The 7,803-nt window shown below is 38.9% G+C and overlaps 1 protein-coding gene across 3 annotated transcripts in view; it reads left to right on the forward strand.

The window, feature by feature from the left end:
* Window positions 1–1,039: 1,039 nt before the first annotated feature.
* Window positions 1,040–7,803, forward strand: part of LOC142139561 (beta-1,3-galactosyltransferase 5-like) — a 13,566-nt gene continuing 6,802 nt past the window's right edge. For all 3 annotated transcript variants that reach the window (XM_075197264.1, XM_075197265.1, XM_075197266.1), the window contains exon 1: window positions 1,040–1,120. The gene's annotated coding sequence lies outside the window, so the exon portion shown is untranslated. The remainder of the gene's footprint in view (window positions 1,121–7,803) is intronic.

A 7,803-nucleotide genomic window follows, 5' to 3' on the forward strand; every position in this document is an offset into this window, starting at 1 on the left:
TGTCTTCTTTCATTCTATACTTAACGCGGCCGCAAGACTCATCTTCCTTTCACATCACTCTTCTGCCTCCCCTCTCTGTCTTGCCTTAGACTGCCCCATACATCTCCAACCTCTCTCCATTCATCCCTCCCGCTACCTGCGCTCAGCCAATGACTGTCGCCTCTCCTCTACATTTATTACTTCTTTACATTCACGGATCCAAGATTTTTCCTGAGCTGCCCCCCTCCACTGGAATGACCTTTCACGATCCGTCCGAATGTCCCCTAATCTGTGCTCCTTCAAACGGGCACTTAAAACTCACCTCTTCCTTAAAGTCTACCAACAATCCACCCAACCCTCTCAAGATACTCGTTCTCTTCACCTCTCTTCGCTCTTGTCTCTATACCTATTCTTCTGCTCCAGCCTCACTATAAGTGCTATGAATTTTGCCTTGGGAGTCTTGGTAATACTCGTTTATTGTTCTATTCTGTTTTACCCTGTATGGTCTACTGTCTTGTATTGTGTACTGCGATGCGGACATATTGTGTGCCTTATAAATAAACAATATTAATAATAATAATATTCCCAGGGCACCTTTCTTAATCACCTAGAATGACATCATAGTAGGCGGCATATGATATGACCTCTTATTTGCCCTGACACAGAAAACAAATGCCAGTGAAATTCACGCAAAACTCATTTTAATAATTCAATAATATTGTGTATGTATCATACAACCTTTTCCTTTAATAAATATCACCGCGCCAGGCTATTTTATGAAGCCTTAGGTTAATGATTGCCTAGGCACTGGCTAGTAAAGTATGAACTCTACCCTAATCTTATCTGCAGAGATTGCCAGCAGCATAAGTCAGGGGCATTGTCTTTTTAATACTCATTTGACATTACGGAGCTTGCTTGTATCATTAACAAAGCCTGTTTGGGAGTTAATGGCTTTTTTATTCATCATTTTAGTTCAGGAATTAAAGACTTCTGTTTAGTCCAACATTTTAGTGGCTCAGATGTCCAAATCCTACCATGGCATAAGAAGACGTCATTGTTAATAGGGCACACGTGCAAGATACAATGTCTCTACTGCTTCCTTCTATATGGAGTGAAAACATTCACAGTACCGAAACATAAGGTAAATTTGAGTTTTCTTAAATATTGCTGCATAACTCTGTGTTTTGTATGATTTTTGTATGTGCCTTTTGTTTGTTAAAATGAGAACATGTATTATAATAAAGCTGTAATAGTTAGGTATTAATTTAAACATTCATGGAGACAGCTTAAAATGCTATTGTATATTTTTTTATGTTGCAAAAGGATAGTTTTGCAGGCATTGTGGTAATCGTCTGGTTATTAAACAAAATACATTATAATTAATCCAGTTAATGGATCAAATAAATAAATTATATGCAAGATATTAGAGCAACATTGCTTCTGTATAACAGCATATGATATGATCAACAAACATTTGTCATTTCCTCATTAAACTTCATCTCTTTTATTAAATCATCAACTGGCTGTAGCACATTCTTAATTTTATTTTAGCTGTTCTCAAGATGTACTACATAACATGTTGGCATGTTTATTAATAATAATAATAATAATAATAATTATAATATTGATTTATTTTCCCAGAATGTGCTATATTGTTTCTTTTTCCTGAATCTAAGTATGTATGTAGTTAACAGTTAATAAGGGAGGGCGGTTTTTGACATCGTATTTCCTGTATTATGAAACTATTGACTTAGAGGGATCGTTCCACTATTGACTTAATTATTTCACTATCGCTATCAATACAGGTGGTAGGAAAAATAACCTGTCTCCTACGCAGCCATTGTGTGGGAGGAACCAATGTTCAGTCCATTACTTCACTAGAAACTGTTGACATCACTTAGACGTAAAGTCAAAGATGTCTTCTTACAGGGTTAAAGTGCAGCTGTCACCATTATTGGCAGATACACTGAAACCACTTCTATATCTATTAGTCATGTGAGCTATTTGTTCTAGAACTGTTCACTTTCCCTTGTCATGTCTCCTCCACTGGGCGATTCCATCACACTGGCCTATAGAGGCACAGACTGTGATACTCTTTGTTAGGAAAAGACATGACAAATTACAAATAGATATCGCAGTGAGAGTTCCACAAAAGCTATTATTAGGTTACATCAGGGTTTACCCAAACCCAGTCCTCAGGGAGCCCTAACAGGGCATGTTTTCCATATCTCCTTGCTGGAGCACAGGTGTGTTCATTACTGACTGACACATTGTAACAGATCCACAGATGGTCCTAATTATGTCACAAGTGATCCGGAAAACCTGCACTGTTAGGGAGCCCTGAGGACTGGGTTTGGGAAACCCTGGGTTACATGATTGTTTTGGTGCACGTTGCTTCTATTAGTCCAACGCACATGAAGTATTTTGTGATAGTTTACATTTAGGATGATGAAAGGGTCTCGACAGATATTAAAAAGAAAAAAAAAAAAGGCGCTCTACGATGCTGATACCAATCAATAAGATAACTGAGGATTAAAGCTAACTATACTAGCTGCTACCAACAAAACATCCTACTGGAATGTCTCAAAAGGGTAAAGTAGAAAAGGTGATAGGAGCGCTGGTATCTTAGACCACTTTATTAGCTAAAAGTAGCACAAGGCATAAGTATAAAAATAAATATGAAATATAAGATAGTATTAAAAATCAAAAGAATAGCATATAAACATTGGTAATAACGAAATAATATATCAGTGTTGTTCAGTAATTTTATAAATGAACAGTAAAAAGATATTATAAACTGCAAAAAATATATATATATATCCAAAATGAATCAAAAAAATCCGGCTAGAGCTGTCTGCTGATGTTACATAGTGTATGATCTCCTGATGTTTGGTTATCCTTATATTTCACAGCGAGGATATATTCCTTTCAAAAGTGTACAAAACAATTTTCAGCATATACAGTGGTAAAAGATCCGAAAACAACTTTATATAGATGCAATATATACCTATAGGATATTCCTATTAATACAGTCAGATCCACTTTCAATGACGGTCCTATTGTCCTTATAAAAAAACCATTAGAACAGGGAACTTGAGCGGATGTGTGATATCTTAATGTCTTGTCCAAGTCTTAGAGTATTTTACCTGGTATGTGCACATACAGTTGATATTTCACTTATCTTGAGTTGTAGGTGTATTAACAACCTAAACGCTTATCCACATCAGTATCGAGCCATATGCAGAGAGTCCTATTTCTGGGTATATGACATCACTAACGCGTTTCTCCACCCCTAGGTGGCGGTTTCATCAGAAAGATCTCGACAGATATGCAAGTTCCGCGTAGCTAGTAATATAGTCCAAGTTTTTCTGAAAGGATGGTATTATGTAGAATTGCTGAAAGGATGGTATTATGTAGAGTGGATAGTAAAACAAGCTTGCAGTGTGTGGAGACATTGAATGATGCCCAGTGGGATGAACGTCAGTTCATGTAGCATATCTTATGTGAAATTGCTCTGCTCATGCCTAGAAAGTGGGCACACGCATATGCTACTGTGTGTACTTGTGTGCTACTGGCACTTACGTTTGCCTGAGCCTGGAGAGAGGAGGAAGGGGCGTGAAAATGGCAGCCGAGTACATTAGAGGCGTGTGCCCCCAAATGCGGCTCATGCTCTGCTGCAGAAACACGCGTGTACGCCTGTTAGGAGGTTTATGTTTCACCTGCTTTACAGCAGATGCAAGTACGCTGATGATCACTTATCAAAACCAGGCGCATAGGCTGCTGATGCACAGGTGGACACATCTCAAGATGCATAAAGCTCCGCATGTGGCTGGAGATACGCAGGTCTTTTTTTCTTTTCTATTCTTTTACACTCTATACAGACATAGGACACTACACCCCCAACATGACCTGACCACTGGACATGATCATAATACAATTCTATTACACTCTATACAGACATAGGACACTACACCCTCAACATGACCTGATCACTGGACATGATCATAATACAATTCTATTACACTCTATACAGACATAGGACACTACACCCCAACATGACCTGACCACTGGACATGATCATAATACAATTCTATTACACTCTATACAGATATAGGACACTACACCCCCAACATGACCTGACCACTGGACATGATCATAATACAATTCTATTACACTCTATACAGACATAGGACACTACACCCACAACATGACCTGACCACTGGACATGATCATAATACAATTCTATTACACTATATACAGACATAGGACACTACACCTCCAACATGGCCTGACCACTGGACATGGTCATAATACAATTCTATTACACTGTATATAGACATAGGACACTACACCTCCAACATGGCCTGACCACTGGACATAATCATAATACAATTTTATTACACTCTATACAGACATAGGACACTACACCCCCAACATGACCTGACCACTGGACATGATCATAATACAATTTTATTACACTCTATACAGACATAGGACACTACACCCCCAACATGACCTGACCACTGGACATGATCATAATACAATTCTATTACACTGTATACAGACATAGGACACTACACCCCCAACATGACCTGACCACTGGACATAATCATAATACAATTCTATTATACTACACCCCCAACATGACCTGATCACTGGACATGATCATAATACAATTTTATTACACTCTATACAGACATAGGACACTACACCCCCAACATGACCTGACCACTGGACATGATCATAATACAATTTTATTACACTCTATACAGACATAGGACACTACACCTCCAACATGGCCTGACCACTGGACATAATCATAATACAATTCTATTCTATGCTATATATAAAGCACTACACCACTGAATACTACTTTTAATAGGACACTATTGGAGCATGTAGTTATGTACCTCTGTCTATAATAAAAAGGAGGAAATGTTTTACTACAGAGGTAAGGGAGGCCAAATCTTACGGAGGAGGGGCATGGCTTACTCCCTATGTGACCACACCCACTACATGAGATGGTCATGCCCTCTCTGGTGGCACACCTCTTCTTTGCGGTTGAGTAGACCCTAATGTCCTAATGAGAACTTTTTAACAATGGTGAGAATTATGGAATAACCACAAAGAGGTTCAGCTTATTCCTTAGTAAATTCTACGTACTTCACATGTTGGAGCAAGTTAAGTTTTATTGCAGCAAATTCAATATCTCCCAATGCAGCTCTCAGACCAAAAGAAGTTGTCCACCCCTGCTGTATGCAGACCTAGGACACTATGGACTTGATCCTATTGTGTGTCATATCTTGCGTAAAATTGCTCTGCACATGCTCAGAAACAGACTTTACACCAGTGAAGGCAGTTGCAGCCAATTCAAGTCCAAGCACAAATGGCACTTCCTCCTGCCTACAGCTAGAAGGGCAGGACAGCGGAGGGAATGGTCGGATGCACATAGGCAATATACAGTAAGGGCGCGCCGCGGTCCAACGCACGTACATTTGGTCGATTCAAAATATGGGCATCTCTTAGGTATGTGTTTTATAGTTGTATTATTTACACCACTTACAGGACTTGTGCTGATCAATAGGGATGATTATACGTGTGCGTACCGCTAGAGAGCACCGAACATGTGTGCGTAAGTAAGAGAAACTATAAAAATGGATTATATGGACAGTACGCATCAAGAACGTCCTGATTTATGTATTTTATATAACCCCCCACCCCCCCAACTTTTTCTTTTAAACACATAGTTTTATTGACGATTATAGTATAAAGAGCTGTTAATTTGTTTTATAGCATTTTTTTTGCATGCATTCTGATGGGAGTTTATATTGCACATATACATGTGTGTATCCAGCACTATGTTCTGTCTGTCTACATAGCAAGTAACGTACTTGCTATGCGTACTTATACCCAGATTGAAATGGAAATGTATATTGAGATCCGCTTGTATTTGAATCATCAACATTTATTTATAAAGCGCCAGCAAATTCCGTAGCGCTTTACACTTGGGAACAAACAGTAATAAAACAATACTGGGTAATACATACAGGCAGAGAGGTAAGAGAACCCTGCTCGCAAGCTTACAATCTATAGAATACGGGTGTACGTGCGCACAAGTTATGTGTATTTTTTAAATGCAAGTTGCGCTCAGGTTACATGTGAAGATAAATCAGGCCCATCGTTTTCTCTGTATTAAAGAGACACAATTGTTTATATCAGGGATTGAGCTGTAATTAATGCTGCAAATATAAAATGCCAAATACATTCTTTTTTCTGGGTTCACTATGAATCACTGTGACTCTAAAAGAGCAATAAATGGCTATATCGCTTGCTCTATTCTCTCCATGATCTGCTTCAGTCTGAGCTATTTATAATAGTATTGAAACAAAGGGTACTGTCACACTAAATCATACTAATAGAAGCTTACTACCCAAAATATTCCATATATCAAAATTATCTCGATATGGGGTGCCACCTTAACTTATTGTACATAGATCAAAAAGATAGAAAAGAAGTTTGTCGATAGGTGCACTGTAGCTTCTAATATGTATTATTATTATTATTATTATTATTATTAATTTTTATTTATAGGGCGCCACAAAGTATCCGTAGCGCCGTACAAGGACAAACAATGGCACAGTACAAGGTGAAACAGCACAGTACAAGTAACAGTAAGCACTATAACTCTGGGGGCTCAGGCACAGCATGAAAGAGAGGGAGGGAGGGGAAAAGTGAGTACAGGCAGGTAACTATGGCCCAAGAGGGTGGGCACGGATGACAGGTTGAGAGTCACTGAGGGGAGTGGAGAGAAGCGAGAGGAGACAGAGGGCAGAGGGACTGAGAGGAGGTGAGCAGAGTAGCTGGAGAGCGCAGTTAAAAGTGATGGAAACAGAAGGTAGGAGAGCCCTGCTCAAAGGAGCGAACAATCTAAAGGGAGCGGAAGACAGACAGACACATGGATGAGACGGAGAGATGGGAGAAACGGAGACGGAGTCGAGGAAGGGGGAGAAGGGAAGAAGGGATGAGAGAGAGAGGTAGCCGATCGGTGGGAGTTTAGGCATGAGACTGGAAGGCTTTAAGGAAAAGGTGGGTTTTTAATGTTCGTTTGAAAGAGGACTAATTGTGGTTTTATCGGAGTATTATACAAGCTGCCAATCTAGAAGGTAAATATCTTGCAGACAGCGAGGGGTCCTCGCTGTCTGCAAGATATTTACCTTCTAGATTGGCAGCTTGTATAATACTCCGATAAAACCACAATTAGTTCGGAGATATTATGTAGGTAGACAGCAATACACTACCCGTTTTTGCTAGGAGACACTATAACCCTAATATATGGGTTAATAAGATAGTGTTTTCATCGCAGTGAAGCCGTGTGTTATATTCAGCTGAATCTATTAGAGGAATAACTTAATGAAGGGAGGCTTTATTATAGTATACTCCCCGTTTTATACCAGGATACACTACAACCCCAATATATGGCCTAAAGAGATAGTGTTTCTATCGCAGTGTAAATTTGTGCAATAATCAGCTGATTCCATTTGAGAGTAAACCAAACAAAGGGAGGCTTCACTGTGCTTTGAGATATAAATGTCACCGAATAACATATGATTAAGGTTGATGGTGACATTATTTCTACCTAAGCGCAAGTCCACACATTTTGAAGGTTATATACGCACACAGCATTGTTTTTTAATTGGTTTCACATATTTCGCTTATTTTATTACAAAAATAAAAGTTATATTTTACTTAAGCACTCATATACATATTAGAAGCTACAGTGCACCTATCGACAAACTTCTTTTCTATCTTTTTGATCTATTTATA

Source organism: Mixophyes fleayi, chromosome 2, assembly GCF_038048845.1.
Source record: "Mixophyes fleayi isolate aMixFle1 chromosome 2, aMixFle1.hap1, whole genome shotgun sequence".
NCBI classification, from domain to species: Eukaryota; Metazoa; Chordata; class Amphibia; order Anura; family Limnodynastidae; genus Mixophyes; species Mixophyes fleayi.